This window comes from Triturus cristatus, chromosome 5_2, assembly GCF_964204655.1.
Source record: "Triturus cristatus chromosome 5_2, aTriCri1.1, whole genome shotgun sequence".
Classification (NCBI taxonomy): Eukaryota; Metazoa; Chordata; class Amphibia; order Caudata; family Salamandridae; genus Triturus; species Triturus cristatus.
The window spans coordinates 977118264-977130806 of NC_140588.1; the positions used below are offsets into that span (position 1 = coordinate 977118264).

The window sequence follows — 12543 nt, forward strand, 5'->3', positions numbered from 1 at the left end:
GTGGCTCATGACGGAGTGGTTCCGTCATGAGCAGGCAAGGGGTTAACAAACCCAGGGGAGGCAGTGTCACAGTCAGGAGAGAGCCCACAGGATGCACCGGAGCTGGTCTGAGGCCTGAGGCAACGGGTAGTGCCAGGCATCCAGAGAGAGCCCACACGATGCACCACAGATGGTGCTGCGCTGAGGGTGGATGCAGCGGGTAGTGCCAGGCATCCAGAGAGAGTCCACAGGATGCAATAGAGCCGGTGCTGCACCGAGGGCTGAGGTATCGGGTAGTGCCAGGCATCCAGAGAGAGCCCACAGGATGCACCAGAGATGGTGCTGCACTGAGTTCCGAGGCAGTGGGTAGTGCCAGGCATCCAGAGAGAACCCACAGAATGCCCCAGAGCTGGCACTGCGCAGAGGCAGCGTGTGGTGCCAGGCATCCAGAGAGAACCCACAGGATGTACCAGAGCTGGTGCTCCAGAGAGGCAGCGGGTAGTGCCAGGCATCCAGAGAGAGCCCACAGGATGTACCAGAGCTGGTGCTGCACTGAGGGTGGATGCAGCGGGTAGTTCCAGGCATCCAGAGAGCACCCACATGATGCCCCAGAGCTGGTGCTACACAGAGGCACCGGGTAGTGCCAGGCATCCAGAGGGAGCCCACAGGATGCACCAGAGCTGGTGCTCCACAGAGGCAGTGGGTAGTGTAAAGTATTTAGAGAGAGCTCACAGGATGTGCCAGAGTTGGCTCTGCACAGAGGCAGCAGGTAGTACCAGGCATCCAGAGAGAGCCCACAGGATGCCCCAGAGCTGGCACTACACTGAGGGTGGATGCAGGGGGTTGTACCAGGCATCCAGAGAGAGCGCACAGGATGCACCAAAGCCGGTGCTGCACCGAGGGCAGATGCAACAGGTAGTGCCAGGCATCCAGAGAGAGCCCACAGGATGCACCAGAGCTGGTGCTGCAATGAGGGCAGAGGCAACGGGTAGTGCCAAGTGTCTAGAGAGAGCCCACAGGATGCACCATAGCTGGTGCTCCACAGAGGCAGAGGGTAGTGCCAGGCATCCAGAGAGAGCACACAGGACACACCATAGCCGGTGCTCCACAGAGGCAGAGGGTAGTGCCAGGCATCCAGAGAGAACCCACAGCATTCACCAGAGCTGGTGCTCCACAGAGGCAACGGGTAGTGCCAGGCATCCAGAGAGAGCCCACAGGATGCACCACAGCTGGTGATGCACTGAGGGTGGAGGCAGCGGGTAGTGCCAGTCATGCAGAGAAAGCCCACAGGATACATCAGAGATAGCACTGCACAGAGGCAGCAGGTAGTGCCAGGCATACAGAGAGAACCCACAGGATGCACCAGAGCCAGTGCTGAACCGAGGGCCGAGGCAGCGGGTAGTTATAGGCATCCAGAGAGAGCCCAAAGGATGCACCAGAGCTGGTGCTCCACAGAGGCAGCGGGTAGTTCCAGTGTCTAGAGAGATCCCACAGGACGCACCAGAGCTGGCCCTGCACTGCGGCTGGATGCAGTGGGTTGTGCCAGTGCCTAGAGAGAGCCCACAGGACACATCAGAGCTAGCACTGCACAGAGGCAGCAGGTAGTGCCAGGCATCCAGAGAGAACCCACAAGATGCACCAGAGCCGGTGCTGAATCTAGGGCTGAGGCAGCGGGTAGTTCCAGGCATCTAGAGAGAGCCCACTGGATGCACCAGAACTGGTGCTCCATAGAGGCAGCGGGTAGTGCCAAGTGTCTAGAGAGAGCCCACAGGATGCACCAGAGCTGGTGCTCCACAAAGACAGTGGGTAGTGCCAAGTGTCTAGAGAGAGCACACAGGACACACCATAGCTGGTGTTCCACAGAGGCAGAGGGTAGTGCCAGGCATCCAGAGAGAGCCCACAGCATTCACCAGAGCTGGTGCTCCACAGAGGCAACGGGTAGTGCCAGGCATCCAGAGAGAGCCCACAGGATGCACCACAGCTGGTGATGCACTGAGGGTGGAGGCAGCGGGTAGTGCCAGTCATGCAGAGAGAGCCCACAGGATACATCAGAGATAGCACTGCACAGAGGCAGCAGGTAGTGCCAGGCATACAGAGAGAACCCACAGGATGCACCAGAGCCAGTGCTGAACCGAGGGCCGAGGCAGCGGGTAGTTATAGGCATCCAGAGAGAGCCCAAATGATGCACCAGAGCTGGGGCTCCACAGAGGCAGCGGGTAGTGCCAGGAATCCAGAGAAAGCCCACAGGATGCACCAGAGCTGGCGCTGAGGGTTGAGGCAGCGGGTACTGCCAAGCATCCAGAAAGAGTGCACAGGAGGCACCACAACTGGTGCTCCACAGAGGCAGCGGGTAGTGCCAGGCATCCAGAGAGAGCCCACAGGATGCACCAGAGCTGGCGCTGCACTGAGGGCCGAGGCGGCGGGTAGTGCCAGTCATGCAGAGAGAGCCCACAGGATACATCAGAGCTAGCACTGCACAGAGGCAGCAGGTAATGCCAGGCATACAAGAGAGAACCCACAGGATGCACCAGAGCTGGTCCTCCACAGAGGCAGCGGGTAGTGCCGGGCATCCAGAGAGAACCCACAGGATGCACCAGAGCTGGTCTACACCGAGGACTGAGGCAGCAGGTAGTGCCAGTGTCTAGAGAGATCCCACAGGACGCACCAGAGCTGGCCCTGCACTGAGGCTTGATACAGTGGGTTGTGCCAGTGCCTAGAGAGAGCCCACAGTACACATCAGAGCTGGCACTGCACTGAGGCTGGAGGCAGCGGGTAGTGCCAAGAACCAGCAGGTAGTGCCAGGCATTCAGAGAGAGACCACAGGATGCACCAGAGATGGGGCTCCACAGAGGCAGCGGGTAGTGCCAGGGATCCAGAGAGAACCCTCAAGATGCACCAGAGCCGATGCTGAATCTAGGGCTGAAGCAGCGGGTAGTTCCAGGCATCTAGAGAGAGCCCACTGGATGCACCAGAACTGGTGCTCCATAGAGGCAGCGGGTAGTGCCAGGCATCCAGAGAGAGCCCACAGAATGCGCCAGAACTAGTGCTCCATTGAGGCAGCGGGTAGTACCAGTCATCCAGAGAGAGCCCACAGGAGGCACCAGAGCTGGGGCTCCACAGAGGCAGCGGGTAGTGCCAGCCTTCCAGAGAGAACCCACAGGATGCACTAGAGCCGGTGCTGAACCAAGGGCCGTGGCAGCGGATGGTGCCAGGCATCCAGAGAGAACCCACAGGATGCACCAGAGCCGGTGGTGCACCGAGGGTCGAGGCAGCGGGTAGTGCCAGTGTCTAGAGAGAGCCCACAGGATGCACCAGAGCTGGGGCTCCATAGAGGCAGCGGGTAGTGCCAGGCATCCAGAGAGAGCCCACAGGATGCGCCAGAACTGGGGCTCCATAGAGGCAGCGGGTAGTGCCAGGGATCCAGAGAGAACCCACAAGATGCACCAGAACTGGGGCTCCATAGAGGCAGCGGGTAGTGCCAGGCATCCAGAGAGAGCCCACAGGATGCGCCAGAACTGGTTCTCCATAGAGGCAGCGGGTAGTACCAGGCATCCAGAGACAGCCCACAGGACACACCGGAGTTGGCGCTGCACTGAGGCTGGAGGCAGCGGGTAGTGCCAAGGATCCAAACAGAGCCGGCGCTGCAGCGAGGGCCCCAGAGCCATTTCTTCTTGCCGAGATGCATGGCCAACACGTTCCCTTTTCCCAAAAATCACATGCACTGGGCGCATTCCACCGGCACTGGTGTGTTTTCAAGCGCCGCCGCAGCAGATGTGAAACATCAACAGAAACCAATATTTTTATTGAAAGTTTATATTTTTTTAATGGGACACTAACTTCACCGTGTATGTGCGGTCTGCGGTGCCCATATTCGCGTCCCGTTATGTAACGTTTGAAAATAAAATGACATGTATTTCGTGTTATGTAAAAGACAGGCAATGTTCGCGCTCAGATTATATTCTAAGGTCGCGCTTTTAGGCGAGGAAAAGATAGCAGTTTTTAATAACTATGTTTATGTGAGGTTCGTCTGACAGCAAAGAGGTGCTTGTGACTAAGGCATGCTGGTCCCAGGTCCTCCTGAGGTGACCCCTCCTGGTGAGATGACCCCTCCTGGACTTGTCTGTCACCCCGGGGCAGTGCGGAGCAGTATGCACGCGCGCATATACACAAACAAACATAAGGCCAGTGCGACGCGCTCTGCAGCAGCGACCCCTCATCCCGCCACTATGACGTGCAGAGGTCAGGAGTGCCTGCCACATACGGTGAGGTTGTCTGGGCGCTCTATGAAGCCACGGGGGAGGCGTGCCGGATACAAACACACGCACAGGTGTCCCAGTAACGTCCTCGACCACCAGCAATGTCGGACCCTGCTTTACACCATGCAACGTCTGGACAGAGGCACGTGGGCTGCGCCACACATGAGCGCTCCCACACTCACAAATCAAAGATGTCAGGTTGGCGACCGCCCTCTCCTTCCTGCAGGCGCCACTCCGGACAGCAGCACAGTGGAATGTCGCCTGACTCTACTGCACGCTGCACGGTGTCTAGGGCCCTCAGTTCAGCGCCAAGAAGGGTGAACACAGGCGCACATTAAAGGTGTCATGTCTATCGCCCACCACAGCAACCGTTCAGGTCTTCGACCGCAGTGCACAACACACACAGCGTCTGCTAATGCACCAAGTAATAAACACACCGGCTGTCAGTGTCCTGCCAAGCACCCTATGCACACAGGTCTGCAGCCATGCTGCATAGTGTCTGCAGCCGGCATCGGTGACAATGAAGGCCCTCGGCCGGATCACAACCGAGTATGCAGTACAGTCACCAGCCATCAAAGAGACAGGGGCATCTGCACACAGATGCGCAGGCACACAAACTAAAACAGACACACGCCTCAAGGATGTCATGTGAGACTCTCTTCTCCATCAATGCGAACTAACACCCGCTGTTGCAGTGCAGCCATGTTCTGGAGCACAGATGCACACAGGCAGCACACAGGCAGCGCGCGCCGAAGATGCAGTGTCAGCCAGCCTCCAGTGCAGCAGGGGTCTGTTGATGCTGCCTGCTGGGGATCACGCCGGTCAGAGGTGCATCATTAAAGCAGGAGGGGGAGGGGTGGGGGGTGCAGGGGCTCACACAACCTGCAGGAGGTGTCACTCAAACAGAGCGACAAGGGGCTTCCTCCAGGTGGGAAGAGCAGCATGAGCTCGTGCAAGCTTAAGCACCACTGCCCTGCTCTCTGCCCATAGATGCGTCACAGCATCACGAGCCCGTGCAAGCTTCAGTACCACTGCCTGGCTCTGCATGCCATGCTCTCTGCCCACCTGTCCTCCTCTCCTGCCTATGGACGCGTCAAAACAGCACGAGGCTGTGCAAGCTTCAGCAACACTGCCCTGATCTGCTTGCTCTCTGCCCACCCGTGCTCTCCTGCCTTTGTATGCGTCACAGCAGCACGATCCCGTGCAAGCTTCAGCAACACTCCTGGATCTGCCTGCTCTCTGTCCATCCATACTCTCCTGCTCATGGATGCGTCATGCAGCTAGAGCGCGTGCAGGCTTCAGCACCACTGCCCAGCTCTGCTTGCTCTCTGCCCACCCGCAAAAGACCACCTCCTGCCCGGGGTGCTTCACAGCAGCACGGGCTCGTGCAAGCTTCGGCACCTCTGCCCGGCTCTACCTGCTCTGTGCCATATCGTGCTCTCCTGCCCGCGAATACGTCACAGCAGCACGAGTGAGTGCAAGCTTCCTCACCACTGCCCTGCTCTGCATGCTCTGCCCATCCAATGCTCTCCTGTCCGTGTATGCGTCACAGCAGCACGAGCCCGTGCAGGCTTCAGCACCACTACCCTGCTCTATGCCCCTCCGTGCTTCCCTGCCCTTGGATGCGTCACGGCGCCCGTGCAATCTTCAGCACCATTGCCCGGCTCTGCCTGCTCTCTGCCCACCCATGCTCTCCTACCCTGGTGCGCGTGCAGTGATGGGAGGTGCGAGAGTCTGGCTGATGCAGACTTCCTCTCCTCCACAACAACAGACGTACACGAGATGCCGGCACAGTTGTTATTGCATAGACGTGTTTGCACCATGTCAAAAAAATAGATAGGATTCTCGTCACAGAACCACGCGCAATTTTGTCAACAGAATGTGCATTTTCGTGAGCAGAACACGTGCATCACTAACAAAACTAATCTTTAATACAATGTGCACCAACAACATATCGTTTCGTGAACACATTATGCCGGACAAATATCACACCGTTAACACGATAGGGATGAACAAAACGGTATCTTATTCACTTAACATATACAAAACATCGGCTCTTTAACACAATTTACAAGGACCAAACATCGCATCATCAATTCATCATCGTCCCATGCAGCCAGCATCTATTCACCACATACCACCCCGCAGCACGAGCACTGTGCGTGAAACAAACACCGCTTCACGTGCATGAGCCAAACATCGCCTCGTAACACAATATGCGTGCCCCCGTGAAGAGGGCGCGAGGCACCCATCGAGGTCGCGAGAAATCGGGCAGGGGGTGGGGTAGGGGGTTGCCTCACCTGGTGTACGTGGGCACTCCGGGCTCTACATCTTCTCCGGCCTCCAGGTGTCCGCGGAGCCGGCGGGGCCCCCTTCATTTGTAATCCTCACAGTGTCGCACGGGCAGGTAAACCGCGTCACCCGGGACTGCCGGCTCCAGGTTCTCATCCTGTCCTCAGACGGTCTCCAAATTATCCATAGTAGAAATAAGGTAAAAAAGTAAAATACAAAATGTTGGCAGCCACCTGTTTGGCCCTCTGCGCCGGTTTACGCCGATTCCAGCGGTTCATATCCACGTTTCCATCGGGAGAGAATGTACAGAAAAAGCATCATGGCTGGAAAACCTCCGGTTCCAAGAGGTTCGCGGACCGTACGCACCAGCCACCTCGCCCCGCGGTTCGGAGGGGTTCGCGGCACCTGTGTGCACCGTCCACTTTGCCAAAGCGACGAGGGCGGTGGATACAGAAACAGAGGGCGGTAGGAAGACAAGAGAGAGTGAGAGGGGGGAGGAAAAACGAAACAGTAAAGAGGGGAATTTAAGTAAGAGAGACGGAATAGCAGGAGGGGGAGAGAAAGAGGGAATGAGAAGAGATACACAGAAAGGGACAGGGAGACATCAGAAAAGCGCGGAATATTTTCCAAACCCCAGATCAGAGGGATCCGTTCTTCTGACACGCCGGGTGCGCGGATGAGGTACTAATTTCCCATCTTGTTGCTTTTTTTTCTTCCCTCGGGGAGCTGCCTCTGGGAAGGGGACCGTTTGATGATGGCTGTGCCTGGAGGAGCAGCAGCCCCCCTCTCTCTGCCTTCCTTCCTTGCACCCCCTCTCTCTCTGAGCCACCGAGCAGGCGAGACACAACACCCTCCCCGGCGCGCCTGTACCTGGGGCTCCCGGCGAGAGGCTGGACGGCGGGGGGAGGAGGCAGGGCACTGGCAGACCCCCCTAGGTCCCCCAAGCCTTGCTCCCACGTGCAGTTATTACGAGCAGGTCCTGCCTGGTGTGTCCGTGGTCTGTCAGGTGGTAGTTCGGTGTCTTTCCAGCCGCAGTCTTGTGAGAGGGTGTCTGTCCGTGTGAGGCAGGCAGAGGTGCGAGGCGGCCTCTGCACCGTGCCCAGAACTGGAACCTTAGAGGCAGCAGCCGGCGGAGGAGGCAAAGAGGACCGACCTCAGTGACCCCAAGATCGAAAGTTCACCCCCTCCTGGACTCCACGTCTGATGCTGAGGGCTCGAGGGCTCACATTCTGAAACGCTGTGTTGTCAAGGGTAGTAAAACAGTTCCCTAATATGGCCCCCCATTATGGAAAACATGACTGCAACTACCAATAGTTTAATATATTTTTGTATTCAATGTGCAGGTAACAATCCAATGATACAAGTGCATTATGAAGAAGAACTTGGAGGTATTCGCGGATATTTCGAATGCATATGACGTAATAGTAGTGCGACTGCGAATATTGACCGCCGCCCCGCAAAGTACATGCAGGGTCCCCCGCACCTCCAGCCCACCACCTACCACCACTTTTGCTGAGAAGACTCCCTGGATCCCCACAGCACTGTGGGGTCTCCGGGGGGGGGGAGGGGGGGGGGGGTAGGGGGGTGATGTTACCCATCTGCCTACCTACCTGATGTTGGATTTGATGTGACTCCAATCTATAGCCATGTGTTGTAGTGTGATATCTGGCTTCCAGGATTTAAAAGACACAATAAGGACTTCAAAGCATCCACTGTTTGCACAGCTCATTCCACAACTCGCGTGCACTTTAGCTCCCGAGCAGGGGGCACTTTACTCCAGCAGCAGATCCGAACTTCGGGTGCGGGGCTAGTACTAAACAGCGTTGGTGGGGCTACCATTTCACACACTGGAGGCCACGACAGTATTAGACTACACGTTTGGAAGGCCAATAGGTTTGGGTTTCGTGCACTAACACATGGAAAAAGCAAATGCCCATACCTGCTCTTTCCTGCAGTGGCACATTAAAGCCAGATCTATTGTCTTTGCCAATGCATTCCCCTGAGACACCGAGCACTGCTGGAGCTCAGAGACTCCCCCAGACCTGCGAGCATCGGATGTCTGCAAGATGGTTGGTACCAAGCCAGCCCTGTCCATGCACTGCTGGAGCTCAGAGACTCCCCCAGACCTGCGAGCATCGGATGTCTGCAAGATGGTTGGTACCAAGCCAGTCCTGTCCATGTCAGAAATGAAAACAGCGACGGCTTACAGGAAAAGTGTCTTTTCTGATTAAAAGTAGCATGAACTGCATCATGATAACATGATTGCAGGGAAAAGAAGATGTGTTTGAAGGAATCTCCCAATGTGCCAAACAAAGCGCTTCCACCGACTTTGAGAAATAGACTTGAGGTTTGAGGAATAAACCAGGATAAAGAAATTGGTGAGATCTTCCATTCGCTGTTCACAAAATGAGGTGGGCTCACCAACAGCTCAAAAGGAAGTGGTATCCACCGAGAATAATAAGCTGGGTACCTGTTCACAATGTCCAAGCAAGCGCGTGTCAACAGATCGTCGGGATCGTTGGACATTATGGAAGGTGATGGATAAGGATGCAAGATTGTATTCATCAAGTGGCGGCTTATATCTTTTTGTTACGCACACTTGCACTACTATCTCACAGTCATTACTTCGCACTACCTTAACAACACAGTCATTACAACACAACATCCTTTACATAGCATGCCATTACAACGCAGCCATTACATCACATGTCACTACAACGCATGTCATTACAACGCATGTCACTACAATGCATACCATTACAACGCATACCATTACAATGCATAGTTTTTACCCTTACACTATCCAACACCTGCCCTACTGTTGCACTCACTGGAGTGGGAATAGTAATTTATACCCCTACACTATCCAACACTTACCCTACTGTTGCACTCACTGGAGTTAGAATAGTAATTTTTACCCCTGCGCTGTCCAACACTTACTCTACTGTTGCACTCACTGGAGTGGGAATAGTAATTTATACCCCCTACACTATCCAACATTTACCCTACTGTTGCACTCACTCGAGTGGGAATAGTAATTTTTACCCCTGCGCTGTCCAACACTTACTCTACTGTTGCACTCACTGGAGTGGGAATAGTGATTTTTACCCCTACTCTATCCAACACTTACCTTACCTGCAATGTAATGGTATGCGTTGTAATGGTATTATGCGACATGATGGAATGCGTTGTAAATGTAGTTTCTAAAAATGTGTTGTGATGGCATGCGATGTAAAATCATGCATTGTAATGGCTGTTGCGATGTTAGAACTGCGTTGTAAAGGCATGTGTTGTAAATGTTTGCGTTGTAACGAGTACTATTCACTTCACCATCAATGTTATATACTCAATCAATCAAAGTTACATAATCCAATCTCGAGGGCTATAGTTCTGACCAAAAAAGCAGTGTGCTCACACACAAAGGTAAACAAGGATTAAGAGTCAGAAGGAACAGAGTCGGCGGTAACCCTCTGGGACAGCACCGGATTAACAATTACCCCTTGAGTTAATTGGTGACAAATTCAAATTCACCCTGTGTGTGCGCTCTTGAATGGTACCCGCTAACACAATACCTCCCCAAATACTGGGGCAAAATGAGACATAAACAGCAAAAGGCGCACCACTTCCACAAATGTAAATGATATCAAATTAGTCCATGTACATGAGATATTTTCTTTTTTCAAAAGGTCTTCTTTATTATTCATTTGTTAAAATGACATTTAAGAACAGCCAAAGCAGCCGACGCGTTTCGTCCAACTTGGGACTTCTTCAGGGCGGCAAAATGTATATATAAAACAATGTATAAATACCACGAATAACACATCAAATATATACAAATCCAACAAACATTATCATTTAACATTGGACAAATTCAAAAACGTATTACAAAAAAGAAACAACACTATAGACAAAAAATAGAAGACATAAACTAGCTAAAAACAGGATTATAAATGAATTAACCGTTGTTGTAAATTCATGTTCGCTATTTTTCAATAAGGACAGATTATTAACCTACTGACATGTTTCTAGTTAAGTCACAGTTTAAGAATACACATTAGTGAATTCTAATTGGTTTCTTTGAACCAAGTCTCATTCCTCCGCCAAATTAGCATCGACCGTAATTGATTAGGCCAGACAGGATTATGAGTTTGTACTCAACTAGCTCAATGAAGATTTAAAAAGAAAGCAGCAAGAAAAAGAGGAGACTCAAGGGTGTACCCACCGTAAGAAACAATACATCTGTTTGTGTGTGTTTTCTTGTAATTTCTAAAGCGTCATTCATAAGTCACTAGGAGAAGTCAAAAATGAGAAGACATTACTCAACGGAATAAACTAATGATTGTGAGAAACAAATTAACAAAAGGTGCGTCATGTGTTATGACGAGCTGAATCCTGACCGGAAGAAGTTTAACAACGACAACGACGAATGTGTACTTACATTCATAAGGTAGAGAATGTTTCGAATGGGAAACTGGTCTAAACCGGACAAATAGCAATCGTTGGTCCCGTCTTTTTTATCAATAATATAACACCGGGTCAAAGGTTTATCCAATGATAAGGATAGGAGTCAAAGTCTTTATCATGCCTAAAAGTGAAAAAACAGCCAAATACTAATCCAAGGTAACAAAGCGTATAAAGTCAATTTAACAACCCTCACTCAATGTTTTATATGTAGGTGGACCCATATTTTATAAAAACAGTCAAAATGAAAAAAGAAAGAAAAGTAATCTAAAAGGGTCAAATAAGATGTCTGAACAACCGGTTTGCAAGCGAAATTACAAAGAAAGGTGGAATGGTCTCAGTGTCACCTTCCGTAGTGTTGTTTAAAAAAAAGGGGATGTTAAAAGGTAAATAACAGGGCTAGCATGAGAAATCAGGTTAATGTCATATAGTCATGCAGACATAGTACTGGAATGTCACCAGCCCTAAGGTCTATGCCCAGTTGAGATATAAGTTTACTAAAATCAGAGCAGAAAGTTAGGTCATCTAAAAGATCACAAAGAGAAGGCACAATCCTAAGTTCCTAAAGCAAAACCTACCCGATTCCGCATATTCAAAGTCCTGGACGGGAACCAATCTCTTAGAAGTCTGTAACAAACGGGACTCGCGCTCGTCTGTTTAAATAGTATTTGACCCCATGCAAACTCCAAACACCTGAGTCCCGAGCCTTATTTCCGGGATTCACGTCATCGCGTAATCGCTAAGCACTGTGTGTCAACCAAGCCGCCATCTTAGAAAGATAAGATCTATTGAGCAATCCTATGTGACAAACATTCAATGAGAAATTGTATGACTCACAAACAACAAAAATCAACAAACGAAAAGCAAAATGTATACCATATAACAAGTGAGATTACAATCCGTATTACATTAGTTGCAAATAAACCCGCGGCCATGTTGGAGTGGGCATAATTTGAAAGTATCAACTATGTGGGTAAGTAAATATTTAACCCAACATCCGAGCTCCAATGCGATAATTAAAAAAACAAAGTTATTTAAAAAAATACCAAATTACAGCTTACCCATGGCATCAACCTCGTATTCTAGTGAACGTCAAATCCGGCCGCCATGTTGGAAAGGTAAAGTAAACCTTTTTATTACCCAACGAAGCCGGTCAAGTATTTAAAAGAGAGAATTCAGAGAAGACGATGTGCCCCAGGGAGTATTGATTTGAATAATATTGAGCTTGATCATAGCACGGGCATCCCATAGCAGAAAAAATCTAAAGTGGCGGTCATATTAATAAAGCAAAAAACATCATATTTACACGAGAGGTCATGTCCGTATCTTCAGAAACAAGAACCGATGAGCATGTAGGATCAAATCAAAAGTATCAACTCATGTATGGGGTGTTTTGAGGGGTCGCTTTGCAGTGTAAGTCTCTAACAGGTCATGTGAGAGAACCAATGTTCAACATTTTGATTATGGGGTCACCCAATAGTATTCAGCAGATCCAATGACATAGCCTGTCGTTCCAAACGGAGACAACAGGGTTAATGTAATTGTCATAAATAAG

The 12543-nt window shown here is 51.5% G+C and overlaps 1 protein-coding gene across 1 annotated transcript in view; it reads right to left on the reverse strand.

The window, feature by feature from the left end:
- Window positions 1-7214, reverse strand: part of TRPC5 (transient receptor potential cation channel subfamily C member 5) — a 1029186-nt gene extending 1021972 nt beyond the window's left edge. Inside the window, exon 1 of the mRNA XM_085606697.1 lies at window positions 6536-7214. The gene's annotated coding sequence lies outside the window, so the exon portion shown is untranslated. The remainder of the gene's footprint in view (window positions 1-6535) is intronic.
- Between the last annotated feature and the right edge of the window lie 5329 nt (window positions 7215-12543).